Here is a 27,758-nt window from a genome sequence, read left to right as displayed (position 1 = left end):
CTCTGGGTTCACTGTCTCTCCCGGTTCACTGTCTCTCTGGGTTTTCTGTGTCTCTCTGGGATTTCACTGTCTCTCTGGGATTTCACTGTCTCTCCGGGTTCCCTGTCTCTCCGGGTTCCCTGTCTCTCCGGGTTCACTGTCTCTCCGGGTTCATTGTCTCTCCGCGTACACTATCTCACCGGGTTCACTGTCTCTCTGGCTTCACTGTCTCTGAGTTCACTGTCTCTCCACGTTTACTGTCTCTGGCTTCACTCTCTCACCGTGTTCACTGTCTCTGGGTTCACTGTCTCTCCGGGCTCACTGTCTCTCTGCGTTCACTCTCTCTCCGGGTTCACTGTCTCTCTCTGGGGTTCACCGTCTCTCCGGGTTCACTGTCTCTCTGGGTTCACTGTCTCTCTGGGTTCACTGTCTCTCTGGGTTCACTGTCTCTCTGGGTTTTCTGTGTCTCTCAGGGTTCACTGTCTCTCCGGGTTTACTGCCTCTCCGGGTTCGCTGTTTCTCTGGGTTCACTGTCTCTCCGGCTTCACTGTCTCGGGGTTTACTGTCTCTCCGGGCTCACTGTCTCTCCAGGTTCACTGTCTCTCCGGGTTCACTGTCTCTCCGGGTTCACTGTCTCTCTGGGTTCACTGTCTCTCTGGGTTCACTGTCTCTCTGGGTTCACTGTCTCTCTGGGTTTTCTGTGTCTCTCAGGGTTCACTGTCTCTCCGGGTTTACTGCCTCTCCGGGTTCGCTGTTTCTCTGGGTTCACTGTCTCTCCGGCTTCACTGTCTCGGGGTTTACTGTCTCTCCGGGCTCACTGTCTCTCCAGGTTCACTGTCTCTCCGGGTTGACTGCCTCTCTGGGTTCATTGTCTCTCCGGCTTCAATATCTTTGGGTTGACTATCTCTCCGGATACACTGTCTCTCCGGGTTCACTGTCTCTCCGGGTTCACTGTCTCTCCGGATTCACTGTCTCTCCAGGTTTACTTTCTCTCCGGGTTCACTGTCTCTCCCGGGTTCACTGTCTCTCCCGGGTTCACTGTCTCTCCCGGGTTCACTGTCTCTCCCGGGTTCACTGTCTCTCCCGGGTTCACTGTCTCTCCGGGATGACTGTCTCTCCGGGTTGACTGTCTCTCCGGGTTCACTGTCTCTCCGGGTTCACTGTCTCTCCGGGTTCACTGTCTCTCCGGGTTCACTGTCTCTCCGGGTTCACTGTCTCTCCGGGTTCACTGTCTCTCCGGGTTCACTGTCTCTCCGGGTTCACTGTCTCTCCGGGTTCACTGTCTCTCCGGGTTCACTGTCTCTCCGGGTTCACTGTCTCTCTGGGTTCACTGTCTCTCTGGGTTCTCTGTGTCTCACTGGGTTCACTGTCTCTCTGGGATTTCGCTGTCTCTCCACGTTCACTACCTCTCCGGGTTCTCTGTCTCTCTGGGTTCACTGTCTTTCTGGGTTCTCGGTCTCTCTGGGTTTACTGTCTCTGGGTTTACTGTCTCTCCGGGTTCACAGTCTCTCTGGGCTCACTGTCTCTCTGCGTTGACTCTCTCTCCGGGTTCACTGTCTCTCTGGGTTCACTGTCTCTCTGGGTTCACTGTCTCTCTGGGTTCACTGTCTCTCTGGGTTCACTGTGTCTCTGGGTTCACTGTCTCTCCGGGTTCACTCTCTCTCTGGGTTCACTGTCTCTCTGGGTTCACTGTCTCTCTGCGTTCACTCTCTCTCCGGGTTCACTGTCTCTCTGCATTCACTCTCTCTCCGGGTTCACTGTCTCTATGGGTTCACTGTCTCTCTGGGTTCACTGTCTCTCCCGGTTCACTGTCTCTCCCGGTTCACTGTCTCTCCGGGTTCTCTGTGTCTCTCTGGGTTCACTGTCTCTCTGGGATTTCGCTGTCTCTCCGGGTTCACTGTCTCTCCGCGTTCACTACCTCTCCGGGTTCTCTGTCTCTCTGGGTTCTCTGTCTTTCTGGGTTCTCTGTCTCTCTGGGTTCACTGTCTCTGGGTTCACTGTCTCTCCAGGATCACTGTCTCTCTGCCTTCACTCTCTCTCCGTGTTTACTGTCTCTCCGGATTCACTGTCTCTGGGTTCACTGTCTCTCCGGGCTCACTGTCTCTCCGGGCTCACTCTCTCTCCGGGTTCACCGTCTCTCCGGGTTCACCGTCTCTCTGGGTTCACCGTCTCTCCGGGTTCACTGTCTATCTGGGTTCACTGTCTCTCTGGGTTCACGTTCTCTCCCGATTCACTGTCTCTCTGGGTTCTCTGTGTCTCTCAGGGTTCACTGTCTCTCTGGGATTTCACTGTCTCTCCGGCTTCCCTGTCTCTCCGCGTTCACTGTCTCTCCGGATTCGCTGTCTCGCCGGGTTCACTCTCTCTCCGGTTTCACTGCCTCTCCGGTTTCACTGCCTCTCCGGTTTCACTGCCTCTCCGGTTTCACTGCCTCTCCGGTTTCACTGCCTCTCCGGTTTCACTGTCTCTCCTGCTTCACTCTCTCTCCGGGTTCACTGTCTCTCTGGGTTCACTGTCTCTGGGTTCACTGTCTCTCCAGGATCACTGTCTCTCTGGCTTCACTCTCTCTCCGTGTTCACTGTCTCTCCGGATTCACTGTCTCTGGGTTCACTGTCTCTCCGGGCTCACTGTCTCTCTGCGTTCGCTCTCTCTCCGGGTTCACTGTCTCTCTGGGTTCACCGTCTCTCCGGGTTCACTGTCTCTCTGGGTTCACTGTCTCTCTGGGTTCACTGTCTCTCTGGGTTCACTGTCTCTCTGGGTTCACTGTCTCTCTGGGTTCACTGTCTCTCTGGGTTCACTGTCTCTCTGGGTTCACTGTCTCTCCGGGTTCACATTCTCTCCAGTTTCGCTGTCTCTCTGGGCTCACTGTCTCTCTGCGTTCACTCTCTCTCCAGGTTCACTGTCTCTCTGGGCTCACTGTCTCTCTGCATTCACTCTCTATCCGGGTTCACTGTCTCGATGGGTTCACTGTCTCGATGGGTTCACTGTCCCTCCGGGTTCACTGTCTCTCTGGGTTCATTGTCTCTCTGGGTTCACTGTCTCTCCCGGTTCACTGTCTCTCCGGGTTCTCTGTGTCTCTCTGGGTTCACTGTATCTCTGGGATTTCGCTGTCTCTCCGCGTTCACTACCTCTCCGGGTTCTCTGTCTCTCTGGGTTCACTGTCTTTCTGGGTTCTCTGTCTCTCTGGGTTTACTGTCTCTGGGTTCACTGTCTCTCCAGGATCACTGTCCCTGGCTTCACTCTCTCACCGTGTTCACTGTCTCTGGGTTCACTGTCTCTCCGGGCACACTGTCTCTCTGCGTTCACTCTCTCTCCGGGTTCACTGTCTCTCTTTGGGGTTCACCGTCTCTCCGGGTTCACTGTCTCTCTGGGTTCACTGTCTCTCTGGGTTCACTGTCTCTCTGGGTTCACTGTCTCTCTGGGTTCACTGTCTCTCTGGGTTCACTGTCTCTCCCGGTTCACTGTCTCTCTGGGTTTTCTGTGTCTCTCAGGGTTCACTGTCTCTCTGGGTTCACTGTCTCTCCGGGTTCATTGTCTCTCCGCGTACACTATCTCACCGGGTTCACTGTCTCTCTGGCTTCACTGTCTCTGAGTTCACTGTCTCTCCAGGTTTACTGTCTCTCCGGATTCACTGTCTCTCTGGGTTCACTGTCTCTCCGGCTTCACTGTCTCTCCGGGATCACTGTCTCTCCGGGATCACTGTCTCTCCGGGATCACTGTCTCTCCGGGATCACTGTCTCTCCGGGATCACTGTCTCTCCGGGATCACTGTCTCTCCGGATTCACTGTCTCTTCGGGTTTACTGTCTCTCCGGGTTCAATGTCTCTCCGGGTTCGCTGTCTCTCTGGATTCACTGTCTCTGGGTTCACTGTCTCTCCGGTTTCAATGTCTCTCCGGTTTCACTGTCTCTCCGGGTTCACTGTCTCTCCGGGTTTGCTGTCTCTCCTGCTTCACTGTATCTCTGGGTTCACTGTCTCTCTGGGTTCACTCTCTCTCCAGGTTCACTGTCACTCTGGGTTCACTGTCTCTCTCGGCTCACTGTCTCTCTGCGTTCACTCTCTCTCCGGGTTCACTGTCTCTCTGGGCGCACTGTCTCTCTGCGTTCACTCTCTCTCCGGGTTCACTGTCTCTCTGGGTTCACTGTCTCTCTGGGTTATCTGTGTCTCTCCGGGTTCGCTGTTTCTCCGGGTTCGCTGTTTCTCCGGGTTCGCTGTTTCTCCGGGTTCACAGTCTCACCGGGTTCACAGTCTCTCCGGATTCACTGTCTCTCCGCTCTGGGTTCACTGTCCCTCCGCTCTGGGTTCACTGTCTCTCTGGGTTCACTCTCTCTCCAGGTTCACTGTCACTCTGGGTTCACTGACTCTCTGGGTTCCCTGTCTCTCTGGGTTCCCTGTCTCTCTGGGTTCACTGTCTCTCTGGGTTCACTGTCTCTCTGTGTTCACTGTCTCTCTGTGTTCACTGTCTCTCTGGGTTCACTGTCTCTCTTGGTTCACTGTCTCTCCGGCTTCACTGTCTCTGGGTTCACTGCCTCTCCGGATTTACTGCCTCTCCGGATTCGCTGTTTCTCTGGGTTCACTGTCCCTCCTCTCTGGGTTCACTGTCTCTCTGGGTTGACTGTCTTTCCGGGCTCACTGTCTTTCCGGGCTCACTGTCTCTCCGGGTTCACTGTCTCTCCGGGTTCACTGTCTCTCCTGGATCACTGTCTCTCCGGGATCACTGTCTCCGGGTTCACTGTCTCTCCCGGTTCACTGTCTCTCCGGGTTCTCTGTGTCTCTCTGGGTTCACTGTCTCTCTGGGATTTCGCTGTCTCTCCGGGTTGACTGTCTCTCCGCGTTCACTACCTCTCCGGGTTCTCTGTCTCTCCGGGTTCTCTGTCTCTCTGGGTTCACTGTCTCTGGGTTCACTGTCTATCCAGGATCACTGTCTCTCTGGCTTCACTCTCTCTCCCTGTTCACTGTCTCTCCGGATTCACTGTCTCTGGGTTCACTGTCTCTCCGGGCTCACTGTCTCTCCGGGCTCACTCTCTCTCCGGGTTCACCGTCTCTCTGGGTTCACCGTCTCTCTGGGTTCACCGTCTCTCCGGGTTCACTGTCTCTCTGGGTTCACTGTCTCTCTGGGTTCACTGTCTCTCTGGGTTCACTGTCTCTCTGGGTTCACGTTCTCTCCCGGTTCACTGTCTCTCTGGGTTCTCTGTGTCTCTCAGGGTTCACTGTCTCTCTGGGATTTCACTGTCTCTCCGGGTTCCCTGTCTCTCCGCGTTCGCTGTCTCTCCGGATTCGCTGTCTCTCCGGATTCGCTGTCTCTCCGGATTCGCTGTCTCTCCGGGTTCACTGTCTCTCCGGTTTCACTGCCTCTCCGGTTTCACTGCCTCTCCGGTTTCACTGTCTCTCCTGCTTCACTCTCTCTCCGGGTTTACTGTTTCTCCAGGTTCACTGTTTTTCTGGCTTCACTCTCTCTCCGTGTTCACTGTCTCTCCGGATTCACTGTCTCTGGGTTGACTGTCTCTCCGGATTCACTGTCTCTCCGGATTCACTGTCTCTCCGGATTCACTGTCTCTCCGGATTCACTGTCTCTCCGGATTCACTGTCTCTCCGGATTCACTGTCTCTCCGGATTCACTGTCTCTACGGATTCACTGTCTCTACGGATTCACTGTCTCTCCAGATTCACTGTCTGTCTGTGTTCACTGTCTGTCCGGGTTTACTGTCTCTCCGGGTTTACTGTCTCTCCGGATTTACTGTCCGGATTTACTGTCTCTCCGGGTTTACTGTCTCTGTGGGTTCACTGTCTCTCCGGGATCACTGTCTCTCCGGATTCACTGTCTCTCCGGGTTCACCCTCTCTCTGGGTTCACTGTCTCTCCGGGTTCACTGTCTCTCCGGGTTCACTGTCTCTCCGGGTTCACTGTCTCTCCGGGTTCACTGTCTCTCTGGGTTCACTGTCTCTCTGGGTTCACTGTCTCTCTGGGTTCACTGTCTCTCTGGGTTCACTGTCTCTCTGGGTTCACTGTCTCTCTGGGTTCACTGTCTCTCTGGGTTCACTGTCTCTCCGGGTTCAGCGTCCCTCCGGGATCACTGTCTCTCTGGGTTCACTGCCTCTCTGGGTTCACTCTCTCTCCGGGTTCACTGTCTCTCTGGGCTCACTGTCTCTCTGCGTTGACTCTCTCTCTGGGTTCACTGTCTCTCTGGGTTCACTGTCTCTCTGGGCTCACTGTCTCTCTGCGTTCACTCTCTCTCCGGGTTCACTGTCTCTCTGGGCTCACTGTCTCTCTGGGTTCACTGTCTCTCTGGGTTCACTGTCTCTCTGGGTTCACTGTCTCTCTGTGTTCACTGTCTCTCTGTGTTCACTGTCTCTCTGGGTTCACTGTCTCTCTTGGTTCACTGTCTCTCCGGCTTCACTGTCTCTGGGTTCACTGCCTCTCCGGATTTACTGCCTCTCCGGATTCGCTGTTTCTCTGGGTTCACTGTCTCTCTGGGTTTACTGTCTCTCCGGGTTCACTGTCCCTCCTCTCTGGGTTCACTGTCTCTCTGGGTTGACTGTCTTTCCGGGCTCACTGTCTTTCCGGGCTCACTGTCTCTCCGGGTTCACTGTCTCTCCTGGATCACTGTCTCTCCGGGATCACTGTCTCCGGGTTCTCTGTGTCTCTCTGGGTTCACTGTCTCTCTGGGATTTCGCTGTCTCTCCGGGTTCACTGTCTCTCCGCGTTCACTACCTCTCCGGGTTCTCTGTCTCTCTGGGTTCTCTGTCTCTCTGGGTTCACTGTCTTTCTGGGTTCTCTGTCTCTCTGGGTTCACTGTCTCTGGGTTCACTGTCTATCCAGGATCACTGTCTCTCTGGCTTCACTCTCTCTCCCGGTTCACTGTCTCTCCGGATTCACTGTCTCTGGGTTCACTGTCTCTCCGGGCTCACTGTCTCTCCGGGCTCACTCTCTCTCCGGGCTCACTCTCTCTCCGGGCTCACTCTCTCTCCGGGTTCACTGTCTCTCTGGGTTCACTGTCTCTCTGGGTTCACCGTCTCTCTGGGTTCACCGTCTCTCCGGGTTCACTGTCTCTCTGGGTTCACTGTCTCTCTGGGTTCACTGTCTCTCTGGGTTCACTGTCTCTCTGGGTTCACGTTCTCTCCCGGTTCACTGTCTCTCTGGGTTCTCTGTGTCTCTCAGGGTTCACTGTCTCTCTGGGATTTCACTGTCTCTCCGGGTTCCCTGTCTCTCCGGATTCGCTGTCTCTCCGGATTCGCTGTCTCTCCGGATTCGCTGTCTCTCCGGATTCGCTGTCTCTCCGGGTTCACTGTCTCTCCGGTTTCACTGCCTCTCCGGTTTCACTGCCTCTCCGGTTTCACTGTCTCTCCTGCTTCACTCTCTCTCCGGGTTTACTGTTTCTCCAGGTTCACTGTTTCTCTGGCTTCACTCTCTCTCCGTGTTCACTGTCTCTCCGGATTCACTGTCTCTGGGTTGACTGTCTCTCCGGATTCACTGTCTCTCCGGATTCACTGTCTCTCCGGATTCACTGTCTCTCCGGATTCACTGTCTCTCCGGATTCACTGTCTCTACGGATTCACTGTCTCTACGGATTCACTGTCTCTCCCGATTCACTGTCTCTCCAGATTCACTGTCTGTCTGTGTTCACTGTCTCTCCGGGTTTACTGTCTCTCCGGGTTTACTGTCTCTCCGGGTTTACTGTCTCTCCGGATTTACTGTCTCTCCGGATTTACTGTCTCTCCGGGTTTACTGTCTCTGTGGGTTCACTGTCTCTCCGGGATCACTGTCTCTCCGGATTCACTGTCTCTCCGGGTTCACCCTCTCTCTGGGTTCACTGTCTCTCCGGGTTCACTGTCTCTCCGGGTTCACTGTCTCTCCGGGTTCACTGTCTCTCCGGGTTCACTGTCTCTCCGGGTTCACTGTCTCTCCGGGTTCACTGTCTCTCCGGGTTCACTGTCTCTCCGGGTTCACTGTCTCTCCGGGTTCACTGTCTCTCCGGGTTCACTGTCTCTCCGGGTTCACTGTCTCTCTGGGTTCACTGTCTCTCTGGGTTCACTGTCTCTCTGGGTTCACTGTCTCTCTGGGTTCACTGTCTCTCTGGGTTCACTGTCTCTCTGGGTTCACTGTCTCTCCGGGTTCAGCGTCCCTCCGGGATCACTGTCTCTCTGGGTTCACTGCCTCTCTGGGTTCACTCTCTCTCCGGGTTCACTGTCTCTCTGGGCTCACTGTCTCTCTGCGTTGACTCTCTCTCTGGGTTCACTGTCTCTCTGGGTTCACTGTCTCTCTGGGCTCACTGTCTCTCTGCGTTCACTCTCTCTCCGGGTTCGCTGTCTCTCCGGGTTCACTGTCTCTCTGCGTTCACTCTCTCTCCGGGTTCACTGTCTCTCTGGGTTCACTGTCTCTCCGGGTTTACTGCCTCTCCGGGTTCGCTGTTTCTCTGGGTTCACTGTCTCTCCGGCTTCACTGTCTCGGGGTTTACTGTCTCTCCGGGCTCACTGTCTCTCCAGGTTTACTGTCTCTCCGGGTTCACTGCCTCTCTGGGTTCATTGTCTCTCCGGCTTCAATATCTCTGGGTTGACTGTCTCTCCGGATACACTGTCTCTCCGGGTTCACTGTCTCTCCGGATTCACTGTCTCTGGGTTCACTGTCTCACCAGGTTTACTTTCTCTCCGGGTTCACTGTCTCTCCCGGGTTCACTGTCTCTCCGGGTTCACTGTCTCTCCGGGTTCACTGTCTCTCCGGGTTCACTGTCTCTCCGGGTTCACTGTCTCTCCGGGTTCACTGTCTCTCCGGGTTCACTGTCTCTCCGGGTTCACTGTCTCTCCGGGTTCACTGTCTCTCCGGGTTCACTGTCTCTCTGGGTTCACTGTCTCTCTGGGTTCACTGTCTCTCCGGCTTCACTGTCTCTCTGGGTACACTGTCTCTCTGGGTTCACTGTCTCTCTGGGTTCACTGTCTCTCCGGATTCACTGTCTCTGGGTTCACTGTCTCTCCGGGTTTACTGTCTCGCCGGGTTCAATGTCTCTCTGGGTTCAATGTCTCTCTGGGTTCAATGTCTCTCTGGGTTCACTGTCTCTCTGGGTTCACTGTCTCTCTGGGTTCACTCTCTCTCCGGGTTCACTGTCACTCTGGGTTCACTGTCTCTCTGTGTTTACTGTCTCTCTGAGTTCACTGCCTCTCTGGGTTCACTCTCTCACCGGGTTCACTGTCTCTCTGGGCTCACTGTCTCTCCGGGTTCACTGTCTCTCTGGGTTCACTCTCTCTCCAGGTTCGCTGTTTCTCCGGGTTCGCTCTCTCTCCGGCTTCGCTGTCTCTGGGTTCACTGTCTCTCTGGGTTCACTGTCTCTCCGGGTTCACTGTCACTCTGGGTTCACTGTCTCTCGGGGTTTACTGTCTCTGTGGGTTCACTACCTCTCTGGGTTCACTCTCTCTCTGGGTTCACTCTCTCTCCGGGTTCACTCTCTCTCCGGGTTCACTCTCTCTCCGGGTTCACTCTCTCTCCGGGTTCACTCTCTCTCCGGGTTCACTCTCCGGGTTCACTCTCTCTCCGGGTTCACTCTCTCTCCGGGTTCACTGTCTCTCCGGGTTCACTGTCTCTCCGGGTTCACAGTCTCTCTGGGCTCACTGTCTCTCTGCGTTGACTCTCTCTCCGGGTTCACTGTCTCTCTGGGTTCACTGTCTCTCTGGGTTCACTGTCTCTCTGGGTTCACTGTCTCTCTGGGTTCACTGTCTCTCTGGGCTCACTGTCTCTCCGGGTTCACTCTCTCTCCGGGTTCACTGTCTCTCTGGCTTCACTGTCTCTCTGCGTTCACTCTCTCTCCGGGTTCACTGTCTCTCTGCATTCACTCTCTCTCCGGGTTCACTGTCTCTATGGGTTCACTGTCCCTCCGGGTTCACTGTCTCTCTGGGTTCACTGTCTCTCCCGGTTCACTGTCTCTCCGGGTTCACTGTGTCTCTCTGGGTTCACTGTCTCTCTGGGATTTCGCTGTCTCTCCGGGTTCACTGTCTCTCCGCGTTCACTACCTCTCCGGGTTCTCTGTCTCTCTGGGTTCACTGTCTATCTGGGTTCACTGTCTATCTGGGTTCACTGTCTCTCTGGGTTCACGTTCTCTCCCGGTTCACTGTCTCTCTGGGTTCTCTGTGTCTCTCAGGGTTCACTGTCTCTCTGGGATTTCACTGTCTCTCCGGGTTCCCTGTCTCTCCGCGTTCACTGTCTCTCCGGGTTCGCTGTCTCTCCGGGTTCACTGTCTCTCCGGTTTCACTGCCTCTCCGGTTTCACTGCCTCTCCGGTTTCACTGTCTCTCCTGCTTCACTCTCTCTCCGGGTTCACTGTCTCTCCGGGTTCACTGTCTCTGGCTTCACTCTCTCTCCGTGTTCACTGACTCTCCGGATTCACTGTCTCTGGGTTCACTGTCTCTCCGGGCTCACTGTCTCTCTGCGTTCACTCTCTCTCCGGGTTCACTGTCTCTCTGGGTTCACCGTCTCTCCGGGTTCACTGTCTCTCTGGGTTCACTGTCTCTCTGGGTTCACTGTCTCTCTGGGTTCACTGTCTCTCTGGGTTCACTGTCTCTCTGGGTTCACTGTCTCTCTGGGTTCACTGTCTCTCTGGGTTCACTGTCTCTCCCGGTTCACTGTCTCTCTGGGTTCACTGTCTCTGGGTTCACTGTCTCTCCAGGATCACTGTCTCTCTGGCTTCACTCTCTCTCCGTGTTCACTGTCTCTCCGGATTCACTGTCTCTGGGTTCACTGTCTCTCCGGGCTCACTGTCTCTCTGGGTTCACCGTCTCTCTGGGTTCACCGTCTCTCCGGGTTCACTGTCTCTCTGGGTTCACTGTCTCTCTGGGTTCACTGTCTCTCTGGGTTCACTGTCTCTCCCGGTTCACTGTCTCTCTGGGTTATCTGTGTCTCTCCGGGTTCGCTGTTTCTCCGGGTTCGCTGTTTCTCCGGGTTCGCTGTTTCTCCGGGTTCACAGTCTCTCCGGATTCACTGTCTCTCCGGGTTCACTGTCCCTCCGCTCTGGGTTCACTGTCTCTCTGGGTTCACTCTCTCTCCAGGTTCACTGTCACTCTGGGTTCACTGACTCTCTGGGTTCCCTGTCTCTCTGGGTTCACTGTCTCTCTGGGTTCACTGTCTCTCTGGGTTCACTGTCTCTCTGGGTTCACTGTCTCTCTGTGTTCACTGTCTCTCTGTGTTCACTGTCTCTCTGTGTTCACTGTCTCTCTGTGTTCACTGTCTCTCTGGGTTCACTGTCTCTCTTGGTTCACTGTCTCTCCGGCTTCACTGTCTCTGGGTTGCCTGTCTCTCCGGCTTCACTGTCTCTGGGTTCACTGCCTCTCCGGATTTACTGCCTCTCCGGATTCGCTGTTTCTCTGGGTTCACTGTCTCTCCGGGTTTACTGTCTCTCCGGGTTCACTGTCGCACCTCTCTGGGTTCACTGTCTCTCTGGGTTGACTGTCTTTCCGGCCTCACTGTCTCTCCGGGTTCACTGTCTCTCCTGGATCACTGTCTCTCCGGGATCACTGTCACCGGGATCACTGGCTCCGGGTTCACTGTCTCTCCCGGTTCACTGTCTCTCCGGGTTCTCTGTGTCTCTCTGGGTTCACTGTCTCTCTGGGATTTCGCTGTCTCTCCGGGTTCACTACCTCTCCGGGTTCTCTGTCTCTCTGGGTTCACTGTCTTTCTGGGTTCTCTGTCTCTCTGGGTTCACTGTCTCTGGGTTCACTGTCTATCCAGGATCACTGTCTCTCTGGCTTCACTCTCTCTCCCTGTTCACTGTCTCTCCGGATTCACTGTCTCTGGGTTCACTGTCTCTCCGGGCTCACTGTCTCTCGGGGCTCACTGTCTCTCCGGGCTCGCTGTCTCTCCGGGCTCACTCTCTCTCCGGGCTCACTCTCTCTCCGGGCTCACTCTCTCTCCGGGTTCACTGTCTCTCTGGGTTCACCGTCTCTCTGGGTTCACCGTCTCACCGGGTTCACTGTCTCTCTGGGTTCACTGTCTCTCCGGATTTACTGTCTCTCCGGATTTACTGTCTCTCCGGATTTACTGTCTCTCCGGATTTACTGTCTCTCCGGGTTTACTGTCTCTGTGGGTTCACTGTCTCTCCGGGATCACTGTCTCTCCGGATTCACTGTCTCTCCGGGTTCACCCTCTCTCTGGGTCCACTGTCTCTCCGGGTTCACTGTCTCTCCGGGTTCACTGTCTCTCTGGGTTCACTGTCTCTCTGGGTTCACTGTCTCTCTGGGTTCACTGTCTCTCTGGGTTCACTGTCTCTCTGGGTTCACTGTCTCTCTGGGTTCACTGTCTCTCTGGGTTCACTGTCTCTCTGGGTTCACTGTCTCTCTGGGTTCACTGTCTCTCCGGGTTCAGCGTCCCTCCGGGATCACTGTCTCTCTGGGTTCACTGCCTCTCTGGGTTCACTCTCTCTCCGGGTTCACTGTCTCTCTGGGCTCACTGTCTCTCTGCGTTGACTCTCTCTCCGGGTTCACTGTCTCTCTGGGTTCACTGTCTCTCTGGGTTCACTGTCTCTCTGGGCTCACTGTCTCTCTGCGTTCACTCTCTCTCCGGGTTCACTGTCTCTCTGGGTTCACTGTCTCTCCGGCTTCACTGTCTCGGGGTTTACTGTCTCTCCGGGCTCACTGTCTCTCCAGGTTCACTGTCTCTCCGGGTTCACTGCCTCTCTGGGTTCATTGTCTCTCCGGCTTCAATATCTCTGGGTTGACTGTCTCTCCGGATACACTGTCTCTCCGGGTTCACTGTCTCTCCGGATTCACTGTCTCTGGGTTCACTGTCTCTCCAGGTTTACTTTCTCTCCGGGTTCACTGTCTCTCCCGGGTTCACTGTCTCTCCGGGTTCACTGTCTCTCCGGGTTCACTGTCTCTCCGGGTTCACTGTCTCTCCGGGTTCACTCTCTCTCCGGGTTCACTGTCTCTCCGGGTTCACTGTCTCTCCGGGTTCACTGTCTCTCCGGGTTCACTGTCTCTCCGGGTTCACTGTCTCTCCGGGTTCACTGTCTCTCTGGGTTCACTGTCTCTCAGGGTTCACTGTCTCTGCTTCACTGTCTCTGGGTTCACTGTCTCTCCGGGTTTACTGCCTCTCCGGGTTCGCTGTTTCTTCGGGTTCACTGTCTCTCCGGCTTCACTGTCTCTGGGTTTACTGTCTCTCCGGGCTCACTGTCACTCCGGGTTCACTGTCTCTCCGGATTCACTGTCTCTCCGGGTTCACTGTCTCTCTGGGTTCACTGTCTCTGGGTTGACTGTCTCTCCGGATTCACTGTCTCTCTGGGTTCACTGTCTCTGGGTTGACTGTCTCTCCGGGTTTACTGCCTCTCCGGGTTTACTGCCTCTCCAGGTTCGCTGTTTCTCCGGGTTCACAGTCTCTCCGGATTCACTGTCTCTCCGGGTTCACTGTCTCTCTGGATTCACTGTCTCTGGGTTCACTGTCTCTCCAGGTTCACTGTCTCTCCGGGTTCACTGTCTCTCCTGGTTCACTGTCTCTCCGGGTTCACTGTCTCTCCGGATTCACTGTCTCTGTGTTCACTGTCTCTCCGGGTTTACTGTCTCTCTGGGTTCACTGTCTCTCCGGGTTCACTGTCTCTCCGGGTTCACTGTCTCTCTTGGTTCACTGTCTCTCCGGTTTCACTGTCTCTGGGTTGCCTGTCTCTCCGGCTTCACTGTCTCTGGGTTCACTGTCTCTCCGGGTTTACTGCCTCTCCGGGTTCGCTGTTTCTCCGGGTTCACAGTCTCTCCGGATTCACTGTCTCTCCGGGTTCACTGTCCCTCCGCTCTGGGATCACTATCTCTCTGGGTTCACTCTCTCTCCAGGTTCACTGTCACTCTGGGTTCACTGACTCTCTGGGTTCACTGACTCTCTGGGTTCACTGACTCTCTGGGTTCACTGACTCTCTGGGTTCACTGCCTCTCTGGGTTCACTGTCTCTCTGGGTTCACTGTCTCTCTGGGTTCACTGTCTCTCTGGGTTCACTGTCTCTCTGGGTTCACTGTCTCTCTGGGTTCACTGTCTCTCTGGGTTCACTGTCTCTCCGGGTTCACATTCTCTCCAGTTTCGCTGTCTCTCTGGGCTCACTGTCTCTCTGCGTTCACTCTCTCTCCAGGTTCACTGTCTCTCTGGGCTCACTGTCTCTCTGCATTCACTCTCTATCCGGGTTCACTGTCTCGATGGGTTCACTGTCTCGATGGGTTCACTGTCCCTCCGGGTTCACTGTCTCTCTGGGTTCATTGTCTCTCTGGGTTCACTGTCTCTCCCGGTTCACTGTCTCTCCGGGTTCTCTGTGTCTCTCTGGGTTCACTGTATCTCTGGGATTTTGCTGTCTCTCCGCGTTCACTACCTCTCCGGGTTCTCTGTCTCTCTGGGTTCACTGTCTTTCTGGGTTCTCTGTCTCTCTGGGTTTACTGTCTCTGGGTTCACTGTCTCTCCAGGATCACTGTCCCTGGCTTCACTCTCTCACCGTGTTCACTGTCTCTGGGTTCACTGTCTCTCCGGGCACACTGTCTCTCTGCGTTCACTCTCTCTCCGGGTTCACTGTCTCTCTTTGGGGTTCACCGTCTCTCCGGGTTCACTGTCTCTCTGGGTTCACTGTCTCTCTGGGTTCACTGTCTCTCTGGGTTCACTGTCTCTCTGGGTTCACTGTCTCTCTGGGTTCACTGTCTCTCCCGGTTCACTGTCTCTCTGGGTTTTCTGTGTCTCTCAGGGTTCACTGTCTCTCTGGGTTCACTGTCTCTCCGGGTTCATTGTCTCTCCGCGTACACTATCTCACCGGGTTCACTGTCTCTCTGGCTTCACTGTCTCTGAGTTCACTGTCTCTCCAGGTTTACTGTCTCTCCGGATTCACTGTCTCTCTGGGTTCACTGTCTCTCCGGCTTCACTGTCTCTCCGGGATCACTGTCTCTCCGGGATCACTGTCTCTCCGGGATCACTGTCTCTCCGGGATCACTGTCTCTCCGGGATCACTGTCTCTCCGGGATCACTGTCTCTCCGGATTCACTGTCTCTTCGGGTTTACTGTCTCTCCGGGTTCAATGTCTCTCCGGGTTCGCTGTCTCTCTGGATTCACTGTCTCTGGGTTCACTGTCTCTCCGGTTTCAATGTCTCTCCAGTTTCACTGTCTCTCCGGGTTCACTGTCTCTCCGGGTTTGCTGTCTCTCCTGCTTCACTGTATCTCTGGGTTCACTGTCTCTCTGGGTTCACTCTCTCTCCAGGTTCACTGTCACTCTGGGTTCACTGTCTCTCTCGGCTCACTGTCTCTCTGCGTTCACTCTCTCTCCGGGTTCACTGTCTCTCTGGGCGCACTGTCTCTCTGCGTTCACTCTCTCTCCGGGTTCACTGTCTCTATGGGTTCACTGTCTCTCCGGGTTCACTGTCTCTCTGGGTACACTGTCTCTCTGGGTTCACTGTCTCTCTGGGTTCACTGTCTCTCTGGGTTCACTGTCTCTCCGGGTTCACTGTCTCTCTGGGTTCACTGTCTCTCTGGGTTCACTGTCTCTCTGGGTTCACTGTCTCTCTGGGTTCACTGTCTCTCTGGGTTCACTGTCTCTCTGGGTTCACTGTCTCTCTGGGTTCACTGTCTCTCCCGGTTCACTGTCTCTCCCGGTTCACTGTCTCTCCCGGTTCACTGTCTCTCCCGGTTCACTGTCTCTCCGGGTTCATTGTCTCTCCGCGTACACTATCTCACCGGGTCCACTGTCTCTCTGGCTTCACTCTCTCTCCGTGTTCACTGTCTCTCTGGCTTCACTCTCTCTCCGTGTTCACTGTCTCTCCGTGTTCACTGTCTCTCCGGGTTCACTGTCTCTCTCGGCTCACTGTCTCTCTGCGTTCACTCTCTCTCCGGGTTCACTGTCTCTCTGGGCGCACTGTCTCTCTGCGTTCACTCTCTCTCCGGGTTCACTGTCTCTATGGGTTCACTGTCTCTCCGGGTTCACTGTCTCTCTGGGTACACTGTCTCTCTGGGTTCACTGTCTCTCTGGGTTCACTGTCTCTCTGGGTTCACTGTCTCTCCGGGTTCACTGTCTCTCTGGGTTCACTGTCTCTCTGGGTTCACTTCTCTCTGGGTTCACTGTCTCTCTGGGTTCACTGTCTCTCTGGGTTCACTGTCTCTCTGGGTTCACTGTCTCTCCCGGTTCACTGTCTCTCCCGGTTCACTGTCTCTCCCGGTTCACTGTCTCTCCGGGTTCATTGTCTCTCCGCGTACACTATCTCACCGGGTCCACTGTCTCTCTGGCTTCACTCTCTCTCCGTGTTCACTGTCTCTCTGGCTTCACTCTCTCTCCGTGTTCACTGTCTCTCCGGGTTCACTGTCTCTCCGCGTTCACTACCTCTCCGGGTTCTCTGTCTCTCTGGGTTCTCTGTCTCTCTGGGTTCACTGTCTTTCTGGGTTCTCTGTCTCTCTGGGTTCACTGTCTCTCTGGGCTCACTGTCTCTCTGCGTTCACTCTCTCTCCGGGTTCACTGTCTCTCTGGGCTCACTGTCTCTCCGCGTTCACTACCTCTCCGGGTTCTCTGTCTCTCTGGGTTCACTGTCTTTCTGGGTTCTCTGTCTCTCTGGGTTCACTGTCTCTGGGTTCACTGTCTCTCCAGGATCACTGTCTCTCTGGCTTCACTCTCTCTCCGTGTTCACTGTCTCTCCGGATTCACTGTCTCCGGATTCACTGTCTCTCCGGGCTCACTGTCTCTCTGCGTTCACTCTCTCTCCGGGTTCACTGTCTCTCTGGGTTCACTGTCTCTCCGGGTTCACTGTCTCTCCGGGTTCACTGTCTCTCCGGGTTCACTGTCTCTCTGGGTTCACTGTCTCTCTGGGTTCACTCTCTCTGGGTTCACTGTCTCTCCGGATTCACTGTCTCTGGGTTCACTGTCTCTCCGGGTTTACTGTCTCTCCGGGTTTACTGTCTCTCCGGGTTCCCTGTCTCTCCGGGTTCCCTGTCTCTCCGGGTTCCCTGTCTCTCCGGGTTCCCTGTCTCTCCGGGTTCCCTGTCTCTCCGGGTTCCCTGTCTCTCCGGGTTCCCTGTCTCTCCGGGTTCACTGTCTCTCCGGGTTCACTGTCTCTCCGGGTTCACTGTCTCTCCGGGTTCACTGTCACTCCGGGTTCACTGTCTCTCCGGGTTCACTGTCTCTCTGGGTTCACTGTCTCTCCGGGTTCACTGTCTCTCTGGGTTCACTGTCTCTCCGGCTTCACTGTCTCTGGGTTGCCTGTCTCTCCGGATTCACTGTCTCTCCGGATTCACTGTCTCCCGGTTCACTGTCTCTCCCGGTTTACTGTCTCTCCTGGTTCACTGTCTCTCCGGCTTCACTGTCTCTCCGTGATCACTGTCTCTCCGTGTTCACTGTCTCTCCAGATTCACTGACTCTCTGGAGGTTCACTGTCTCTCGGGGCTCACTGTCTCTCCGGGTTCACCGTCTCTCCGGGTTCACTGTCTCTCTGTGTTTACTGTCTCTCCGTGATCACTGTCTCTCCGGGTTCACTGTCTCTCCAGATTCACTGACTCTCTGGAGGTTCACTGTCTCTCAGGGCTCACTGTCTCTCTGGGTTCACCGTCTCTCCGGGTTCAATGTCTCTCTGTGTTTACTGTCTCTCCGGATTCACTGTCTCTCCGGATTCACTGTCTTTCCGGGCTCACTGTCTCTACATGTTCACTGTCTCTCTGGGTTCACCGTCTCTCCAGATTCACTGATTCTCTGGAGGTTCACTGTCTCTCGGGGCTCGCTGTCTCTCCGAGTTCACCGTCTCTCCAGGTTCACTGTCTCTCTTCGCTCAGTGTCTCGCTGGGTTCACTGTCTCTCCGGGTTCACTGTCTCGCTGGGTTCACTGTCTCTCTGGGCTCAGTGTCTCGCTGGGTTCACTGTATCTCTGGGTTCACTGTCTCTCCGGGTTCACTGTCTCTCCGGGTTCACTGTCTCTGGGTTCACTGTCTCTCCGGGATCACTGTCTCTCCGGGTTCACTGTCTCTCCGGGTTCACTGTCTCTCCGGGTTCACTGTCTCTCCGGCTTCCCTGTCTCTCCGGCTTCACTGTTTCTCCGGCTTCACTGTTTCTCCGGCTTCGCAGTCTCTCCGGATTCACTGTCTCTCCGGGTTCACTGTCCCTCCGCTCTGGGTTCACTGTCTCTCTGCGTTCAGTCTCTCTCTGCGTTCACTGTCTCTCTCTGGGGTTCACCGTCTCTCCGGGTTCACTGTCTCTCTGGGTTCACTGTCTCTCTGGGTTCACTGTCTCTCTGGGTTCACTGTCTCTCTTGGTTCACTGTCTCTCTGGGTTCACTGTCTCTCTGGGTTCACTGTCTCTCTGGGTTCACTGTCTCTCTGGGTTCACTGTCTCTCTGGGTTCACTGTCTCTCTGGGTTCACTGTCTCTCTGGGTTCACTGTCTCTCTGGGTTCACTGTCTCTCTGGGTTCACTGTCTCTCTGGGTTCACTGTCTCTCTGGGTTCACTGTCTCTCCGGGTTCACTGTCTCTCCGGTTCACTGTCTCTCCCGGTTCACTGTCTCTCCCGGTTCACTGTCTCTCTGGGTTCTCTGTCTCTCTGGGTTCTCTGTGTCTCTCAGGGTTCACTGTCTCTCTGGGATTTCACTGTCTCTCCGGGTTCCCTGTCTCTCCGCGTTCACTGTCTCTCCGGGTTCATTGTCTCTCCGCGTACACTATCTCACCGGGTTCACTGTCTCTCTGGCTTCACTGTCTCTGAGTTCACTGTCTCTCCAGGTTTACTGTCTCTCCGGATTCACTGTCTCTCCGGGTTCACTGTCTCTCCGGGATCACTGTCTCTCCGGGATCACTGTCTCTCCGGGTTCGCTGTCTCTCTGGGTTCACTGTCTCTCTGGGCTCACTGTCTCTCCGGGTTCGCTGTCTCTCTGGATTCACTGTCTCTGGGTTCACTGTCTCTCCGGTTTCAATGTCTCTCCGGTTTCACTGTCTCTCCGGGTTCACTGTCTCTCCGGGTTCACTGTCTCTCCGGGTTCCCTGGCTCTCCGGGTTCACTGTCTCTCCGGGTTCACTGTCTCTCCAGGTTCACTGTCTCTCCGGGTTTGCTGTCTCTCCTGCTTCACTGTCTCTCTGGGTTCACTGTCTCTCTGGGTTCACTCTCTCTCCAGGTTCACTGTCACTCTGGGTTCACTGTCTCTCTGGGTTCACTGTGTCTCCGGGTTCACTCTCTCTCCGGGTTCACTGTCTCTCTCGGCTCACTGTCTCTCTGCGTTCACTCTCTCTCCGGGTTCACTGTCTCTCTGGGCGCACTGTCTCTCTGCGTTCACTCTCTCTCCGGGTTCACTGTCTCTATGGGTTCACTGTCTCTCCGGGTTCACTGTCTCTCTGGGTACACTGTCTCTCTGGGTTCACTGTCTCTCTGGGTTCACTGTCTCTCCCGGTTCCCTGTCACTCCGGGTTCTCTGTGTCTCTCTGGGTTCACTGTCTCTCTGGGATTTCGCTGTCTCTCCGGGTTCACTGTCTCTCCGCGTTCACTACCTCTCCGGGTTCTCTGTCTCTCTGGGTTCACTGTCTCTCTGGCTTCACTCTCTCTCCGGGTTCACTGTCTCTCTGGGTTCACTGTCTCTCTGGGTTCACTGTCTCTCTGGGTTCACTGTCTCTCTGGGTTCACTGTCTCTCCCGGTTCACTGTCTCTCCCGGTTCACTGTCTCTCCGGGTTCATTGTCTCTCCGCGTACACTATCTCACCGGGTGCACTGTCTCTCTGGCTTCACTCTCTCTCCGTGTTCACTGTCTCTCTGGCTTCACTCTCTCTCCTTGTTCACTGTCTCTCCGGGTTCACTGTCTCTCCGGGTTCACTGTCTCTCCGCGTTCACTACCTCGCCGGGTTCTCTGTCTCTCTGGGTTCACTGTCTTTCTGGGTTCTCTGTCTCTCTGGGTTCACTGTCTCTCTGGGCTCACTGTCTCTCTGCGTTCACTCTCTCTCCGGGTTCACTGTCTCTCTGGGCTCACTGTCTCTCCGCGTTCACTACCTCTCCGGGTTCTCTGTCTCTCTGGGTTCACTGTCTTTCTGGGTTCTCTGTCTCTCTGGGTTCACTGTCTCTGGGTTCACTGTCTCTCCAGGATCACTGTCTCTCTGGCTTCACTCTCTCTCCGTGTTCACTGTCTCTCCGGATTCACTGTCTCCGGATTCACTGTCTCTCCGGGCTCACTGTCTCTCTGCGTTCACTCTCTCTCCGGGTTCACTGTCTCTCTGGGTTCACTGTCTCTCCGGGTTCACTGTCTCTCCGGGTTCACTGTCTCTCTGGGTTCACTGTCTCTCTGGGTTCACTCTCTCTGGGTTCACTGTCTCTCCGGATTCACTGTCTCTGGGTTCACTGTCTCTCCGGGTTCCCTGTCTCTCTGGGTTCACTGTCTCTCTGGGCTCACTGTCTCTCTGCGTTCACTCTCTCTCTGCGTTCACTGTCTCTCTCTGGGGTTCACCGTCTCTCCGGGTTCACTGTCTCTCCGGGTTCACTGTCTCTCTGGGTTCACTGTCTCTCTGGGTTCACTGTCTCTCTGGGTTCACTGTCTCTCTGGGTTCACTGTCTCTCTGGGTTCACTGTCTCTCTGGGTTCACTGTCTCTCTGGGTTCACTGTCTCTCTGGGTTCACTGTCTCTCTGGGTTCACTGTCTCTCCGGGTTCACTGTCTCTCCCGGTTCACTGTCTCTCCCGGTTCACTGTCTCTCCCGGTTCACTGTCTCTCCCGGTTCACTGTCTCTCCCGGTTCACTGTCTATCCCGGTTCACTGTCTCTCCCGGTTCACTGTCTCTCCCGGTTCACTGTCTCTCCCGGTTCACTGTCTCTCTGGGTTCTCTGTGTCTCTCAGGGTTCACTGTCTCTCCGCGTTCACTGTCTCTCCGGGTTCATTGTCTCTCCTCGTACACTATCTCACCGGGTTCACTGTCTCTCTGGGTTCACTGTCTCTCTGGGTTCACTGTCTCTCTGGGTTCACTGTCTCTCCGGGTTCACTGTCTCTCCGGGTTCACTGTCTCTCCGGGTTCACTGTCTCTCCGGGTTCACTGTCTCTCTGGGTTCACTGTCTCTCCGGGTTCACTGTCTCTCTGGGTTCACTGTCTCTCTGGGTTCACTGTCTCTCCGGCTTCACTGTCTCTGGGTTGCCTGTCTCTCCGGATTCACTGTCTCTCCGGATTCACTGTCTCCCGGTTCACTGTCTCTCCCGGTTTACTGTCTCTCCCGGTTTACTGTCTCTCCCGGTTCACTGTCTCTCCCGGTTCACTGTCTCTCCGGCTTCACTGTCTCTCCGTGATCACTGTCTCTCCGTGTTCACTGTCTCTCCAGATTCACTGACTCTCTGGAGGTTCACTGTCTCTCGGGGCTCACTGTCTCTCCGGGTTCACCGTCTCTCCTGGTTCACTGTCCCTCCGCTCTGGGTTCACTGTCTCTCTGGGTTCACTCTCTCTCCAGGTTCACTGTCACTCTGGGTTCACTGCCTCTCTGGGTTCACTGCCTCTCTGGGTTCACTGTCTCTCTGGGCTCACTGTCTCTCTGCGTTCACTCTCTCTCTGCGTTCACTGTCTCTCTCTGGGGTTCACCGTCTCTCCGGGTTCACTGTCTCTCCGGGTTCACTGTCTCTCTGGGTTCACTGTCTCTCTGGGTTCACTGTCTCTCTGGGTTCACTGTCTCTCTGGGTTCACTGTCTCTCTGGGTTCACTGTCTCTCTGGGTTCACTGTCTCTCTGGGTTCACTGTCTCTCCGGGTTCACTGTCTCTCCCGGTTCACTGTCTCTCCCGGTTCACTGTCTCTCCCGGTTCACTGTCTCTCCCGGTTCACTGTCTCTCCCGGTTCACTGTCTCTCCCGGTTCACTGTCTCTCCCGGTTCACTGTCTCTCCCGGTTCACTGTCTCTCTGGGTTCTCTGTGTCTCTCAGGGTTCACTGTCTCTCCGCATTCACTGTCTCTCCGGGTTCATTGTCTCTCCTCGTACACTATCTCACCGGGTTCACTGTCTCTCTGGCTTCACTGTCTCTGAGTTCACTGTCTCTCCAGGTTTACTGTCTCTCCGGATTCACTGTCTCTCCGGATTCACTGTCTCTCCGGGTTCACTGTCTCTCCGGGTTCACTGTCTCTCCGGGTTCACTGTCTCTCCGGGATCACTGTCTCTCCGGGATCACTGTCTCTCCGGGATCGCTGTCTCTCCGGGTTCGCTGTCTCTCCGGGTTCACTGTCTCTCTGGGCTCACTGTCTCTCCGGGTTCAATGTCTCTCCGGGTTCACTGTCTCTCTGGGTTCACTCTCTCTCCAGGTTCGCTGTTTCTCCGGGTTCGCTGTCTCTCCGGCTTCGCTGTCTCTGGGTTCACTGTCTCTCCGGGTTCACTGTCACTCTGGGTTCACTGTCTGTCGGGGTTTACTGTCTCTGTGGGTTCACTACCTCTCTGGGTTCACTCTCTCTCCGGGTTCACTCTCTCTCCGGGTTCACCCTCCCTCTGGGTCCACTGTCTCTCCGGGTTCACTGTCTCTCCGGGTTCACTGTCTCTCTGTGTTCACTGTCTCTCTGGGTTCACTGTCTCTCTGGGTTCACTGTCTCTCTGGGTTCACTGTCTCTCTGGGTTCACTGTCTCTCCGGGTTCAGCGTCCCTCCGGGATCACTGTCTCTCTGGGTTCACTGCCTCTCTGGGTTCACTCTCTCTCCGGGTTCACTGTCTCTCTGGCCTCACTGTCTCTCTGCGTTCACTCTCTCTCCGGGTTCACTCTCTCTCTTGGTTCACTCTCTCTCCGGGTTCACTGTCTCCCTGGGCTCACTGTCTCTCTCCGGGTTCACTGTCTCTCCGGGTTCACCGTCTCTCCGGGTTCACTGTCTCTCCGGGTTCACTGTCTCTCCGGGTTCACTGTCTCTCCGGGTTCACTGTCTCTCCGGGTTCACTGTCTCTCTGGGTTCACTGTCTCTCTGGGTTCACTGTCTCTCTGGGTTCACTGTCTCTCCGGGTTCACTGCCTCTCCGGGTTCACTGTCTCTCCGGCTTCACTGTCTCGGGGTTTACTGTCTCTCCGGGCTCACTGTCTCTCCAGGTTCACTGTCTCTCCAGGTTCACTGTCTCTCCAGGTTCACTGTCTCTCCGGGTTCACTGCCTCTCTGGGTTCACTGTCTCTCTGGGTTCACTGTCTCTGGCTTCACTGTCTCTGGGTTCACTGTCTCTGGGTTCACTGTCTCTGGGTTCACTGTCTCTGGGTTCACTGTCTCTGGGTTCACTGTCTCTGGGTTCACTGTCTCTCCGGGTTTACTGCCTCTAGGGGTTTACTGCCTCTCCAGGTTCGCTGTTTCTCCGGGTTCACAGTCTCTCCGGATTCACTGTCTCTCCGGGTTCACTGTCTCTCCGGGTTCACTGTCTCTCCGGATTCTCTGTCTCCGGATTCACTGTCTCCGGATTCACTGTCTCTGGGTTCACTGTCTCTCCGGCTTCACTGTCTCTCCTAATTCACTGTCTCTCCTAATTCACTGTCTCTCCGGATTCACTGTCTCTCCGGGTTCACTGTCTCTCCAGGATCACTGTCTCTCTGGCTTCACTCTCTCTCCGTGTTCACAGTCTCTCCGGATTCACTGTCTCTCCGGGTTCACTGTCTCTCCGGGTTCACTGTCTCTCCGGGTTCACTGTCTCTCCGGGTTCACTGTCTCTCCGGGTTCACTGTCTCTCCGGGTTCACTGTCTCTCCGGATTCACTGTCTCTGGGTTCACTGTCTCTCCGGCTTCACTGTCTCTCCTAATTCACTGTCTCTCCGGATTCACTGTCTCTCCGGGTTCACTGTCTCTCCAGGATCACTGTCTCTCTGGCTTCACTCTCTCTCCTTGTTCACTGTCTCTCCGGATTCACTGTCTCTGGGTTCACTGTCTCTCCGGGCTCGCTGTCTCTCTGCGTTCACTCTCTCTCCGGGTTCACTGTCTCTCTGGGTTCACTGTCTCTCCTGGTTCACTGTCTTTCCGGGTTCACTGTCTCTCCGGATTCACTGTCTCTGGGTTCACTGTCTCTCCGGGTTTACTGTCTCTCTGGGTTCACTGTCTCTCCGGGTTCACTGTCTCTCCGGGTTCACTGTCTCTCTTGGTTCACTGTCTCTCCGGCTTCACTGTCTCTGGGTTGCCTGTCTCTCCGGCTTCACTCTCCGGGGTAACTGCCTCTCCGGGTTTACTGTCTCTCCGGGTTCACAGTCTCTCCGGGTTCGCTGTCTCTGGGTTCACTGTCTCTCTGGGTTCACTCTCTCTCCAGGTTCACTGTCACTCTGGGTTCACTGACTCTCTGGGTTCACTGCCTCTCTGGGTTCACTGTCTCTCTGGGTTCACTGTCTCTCTGGGTTCACTGTCTCTCTGAGTTCACTGTCTCTCTGGGTTCACTGTCTTTCTGGGTTCACTGTCTCTCTGGGTTCACTCTCTCTCCGGGTTCACTCTCTCTCCGGGTTCGCTGTCTCTCTGGGCTCACTGTCTCTCTGCGTTCACTCTCTCTCCAGGTTCACTGTCTCTCTGGGTTCACTGTCCCTCCGGGTTCACTGTCTCTCTGGGTTCATTGTCTCTCTGGGTTCACTGTCTCTCTTGGTTCACTGTCTCTCCGGGTTCTCTGTGTCTCTCTGGGTTCACTGTCTCTCTGGGATTTCGCTGTCTCTCCGCGTTCACTACCTCTCCGGGTTCTCTGTCTCTCTGGGTTCACTGTCTTTCTGGGTTCTCTGTCTCTCTGGGTTTACTGTCTCTGGGTTCACTGTCTCTCCAGGATCACTGTCTCTCTGGCTTCACTCTCTCTCCGGATTCACTGTCTGTGGGTTCACTGTCTCTCTGGGTTCACTGTCTCTCTGGGTTCACTGTCTCCCCCGGTTCACTGTCTCTCTGGGTTCACTGCCTCTCTGGGATTTCACTGTCTCTCCGGGTTCCCTGTCTCTCCGCGTTCACTGTCTCTCCGGGTTCATTGTCTCTCCGCGTACACTATCTCACCGGGTTCACTGTCTCTCTGGCTTCACTGTCTCTGAGTTCACTGTCTCTCCAGGTTTACTGTCTCTCCGGATTCACTGTCTCTCCGGATTCACTGTCTCTCCGGATTCACTGTCTCTCCGGATTCACTGTCTCTCCGGGTTCACTTTCTCTCCGCGTTCACTACCTCTCCGGGTTCTCTGTCTCTCCGGGTTCACTGTCTTTCTGGGTTCTCTGTCTCTCTGGGTACACTGTCTCTCTGGCTTCACTCTCTCTCCGTGTTCACTGTCTCTCCGGATTCACTGTCTCTGGGTTCACTCTCTCTCCGGGTTCACTGTCTCTCTGGGCTCACTGTCTCTCTGCGTTCACTCTCTCTCCGGGTTCACTGTCTCTCTGGGCTCACTGTCTCTCCGCGTTCACTACCTCTCCGGGTTCTCTGTCTCTCTGCGTTCACTGTCTTTCTGGGTTCTCTGTCTCTCTGGGTTCACTGTCTCTGGGTTCACTGTCTCTCCAGGATCACTGTCTCTCTGGCGTCACTCTCTCTCCGTGTTCACTGTCTCTCCGGATTCACTGTCTCTGGGTTCACTGTCTCTCCGGGCTCACTGTCTCTCCGGGCTCACTGTCTCTCTGCGTTCACTCTCTCTCCGGGTTCACTGTCTCTCTGGGTTCAGTGTCTCTCCGGGTTCACCATCTCTCCGGGTTCACTGTCTCTCTGGGTTCACTGTCTCTCTGGGTTCACTGTCTCTCTGGGTTCACTGTCTCTCTGGGTTCACTGTCTCTCCCGGTTCACTGTCTCTCCCGGTTCACTGTCTCTCCCGGTTCACTGTCTCTCCCGGTTCACTGTCTCTCTGGGTTCTCTGTGTCTCTCTGGGTTCACTGTCTCTCTGGGATTTCACTGTCTCTCCGGGTTCCCTGTCTCTCCGGGTTCCCTGTCTCTCCGGGTTCCCTGTCTCTCCGTGTTCACTGTCTCTCCGTGTTCACTGTCTCTCTGGGTTCACTGTCTCTCTGGGTTCACTGTCTCTCTGGGTTCACTGTCTCTCCGGATTCACTGTCTCTGTGTTTACTGTCTCTCCGGGTTTACTGTCTCTCCGGGTTTACTGTCTCTCCGGGTTTACTGTCTCTCCGGGTTCACTGTCTCTCCGGGTTCACTGTCTCTCCGGGTTCACTGTCTCTCCGGGTTCACTGTCTCTCCGGGTTCACTGTCTCTCCGGGTTCACTGTCTCTCCGGGTTCACTGTCTCTCCGGGTTCACTGTCTCTCCGGGTTCACTGTCTCTCCGGGTTCACTGTCTCTCCGGGTTCACTGTCTCTCCGGTTTCACTGTCTCTCCGGGTTCACTGTCTCTCCGGGTTCACTGTCTCTCCGGGTTCACTGTCTCTCCGGGTTCACTGTCTCTCCGGGTTCACTGTCTCTCCGGGTTCACTGTCTCTCCGGGTTCACTGTCTCTCCGGGTTCACTGTCTCTCTGGGTTCACTGTCTCTCCGGCTTCACTGTCTCTGGGTTGCCTGTCTCTCCGGATTCACTGTCTCCCGGTTCACTGTCTCTCCCGGTTCACTGTCTCTCCCGGTTCACTGTCTCTCCGGCTTCACTGTCTCTCCGTGATCACTGTCTCTCCGTGTTCACTGTCTCTCCGGGTTCATTGTCTCTCCGGGTTCACTGTCTCTCTGGGTTCAGTATCTCTCCGGCTTCACTGTCTCTGGGTTCACTGTCTCTCCGGATTCACTGTCTCTGTGTTCACTGTCTCTCCGGGTTTACTGTCTCTCCGGGTTTACTGTCTCTCCGGGTTTACTGTCTCTCCGGGTTCACTGTCTCTCCGGGTTCACTGTCTCTCTGGGCTCAGTGTCTCGCTGGGTTCACTGTATCTCTGGGTTCACTGTATCTCTGGGTTCACTGTATCTCTGGGTTCACTGTATCTCTGGGTTCACTGTCTCTCCGGGTTCACTGTCTCTCCGTGTTCACTATCTCTCCGGGTTCACTGTCTCTCCGAGTTCACTGTCTCTCCGGCTTCACTGTCTCTCCGGATTCACTGTCTATGGGTTCACTGTCTCTCTGGGTTCACTGTCTCTCCGGATTCACTGTCTCTCCGGCTTCACTCTCTCTCCGGGTTCACTGTCTCTCCGGGTTCACTGTCTCTCCGGGTTCACTGTCTCTCCGGGTTCACTGTCTCTCCGGGCACACTGTCTCTCCGGGTTCACTGTCTCTCCGGGTTCACTGTCTCTCCGGGTTCACTGTCTCTCCGGGTTCACTGTCTCTCCGGGTTCACTGTCTCTCCGGGTTCACTGTCTCTCCGGGTTCACTGTCTCTCTGGCTTCACTGTCTCTCTGGCTTCACTGTCTCTCTGGCTTCACTGTCTCTCCGGGTTCACTGTCTCTCCGGGTTCACAGTCTCTCCCTGTTCACTGTCTCTCCGGATTCACTGTCTCTCTGGGATTTCACTGTCTCTCTGGGATTTCACTGTCTCTCCGGGTTCACTGTCTCTCCGGGTTCACTGTCTCTCCGGGTTCACTGTCTCTCAGGGTTCACTGTCTCTGGGTTCACTGTCTCTCCAGGATCACTGTCTCTCTGGCTTCACTCTCTCTCCGTGTTCACTGTTTCTCCGAGTTCACTGTCTCTCCGGCTTCACTGTCTCTCCGGCTTCACTGTCTCTCCGGAATCACTGTCGATGGGTTCACCGTCTCTCCGGGTTCACTGTCTCTCCGGGTTCACTGTCTCTCCGGGTTCACTGTCTCTCCGGGCTCACTGTCTCTCCGGGTTCACTGTCTCTCCGGGTTCACTGTCTCTCCGGGTTCACTGTCTCTCCGGGTTCACTGTCTCTCCGGGTTCACTGTCTCTCCGGGTTCACTGTCTCTCCGGGTTCACTGTCTCTCCGGGTTCACTGTCTCTCCGGGTTCACTGTCTCTCCGGGTTCACTGTCTCTCCGGGTTCACTGTCTCTCCGGGTTCACTGTC

Source organism: Scyliorhinus torazame, chromosome 16 (genome assembly GCF_047496885.1).
Source record: "Scyliorhinus torazame isolate Kashiwa2021f chromosome 16, sScyTor2.1, whole genome shotgun sequence".
Classification (NCBI taxonomy): domain Eukaryota; kingdom Metazoa; phylum Chordata; class Chondrichthyes; order Carcharhiniformes; family Scyliorhinidae; genus Scyliorhinus; species Scyliorhinus torazame.
This window is presented reverse-complemented; position numbering follows the sequence as displayed.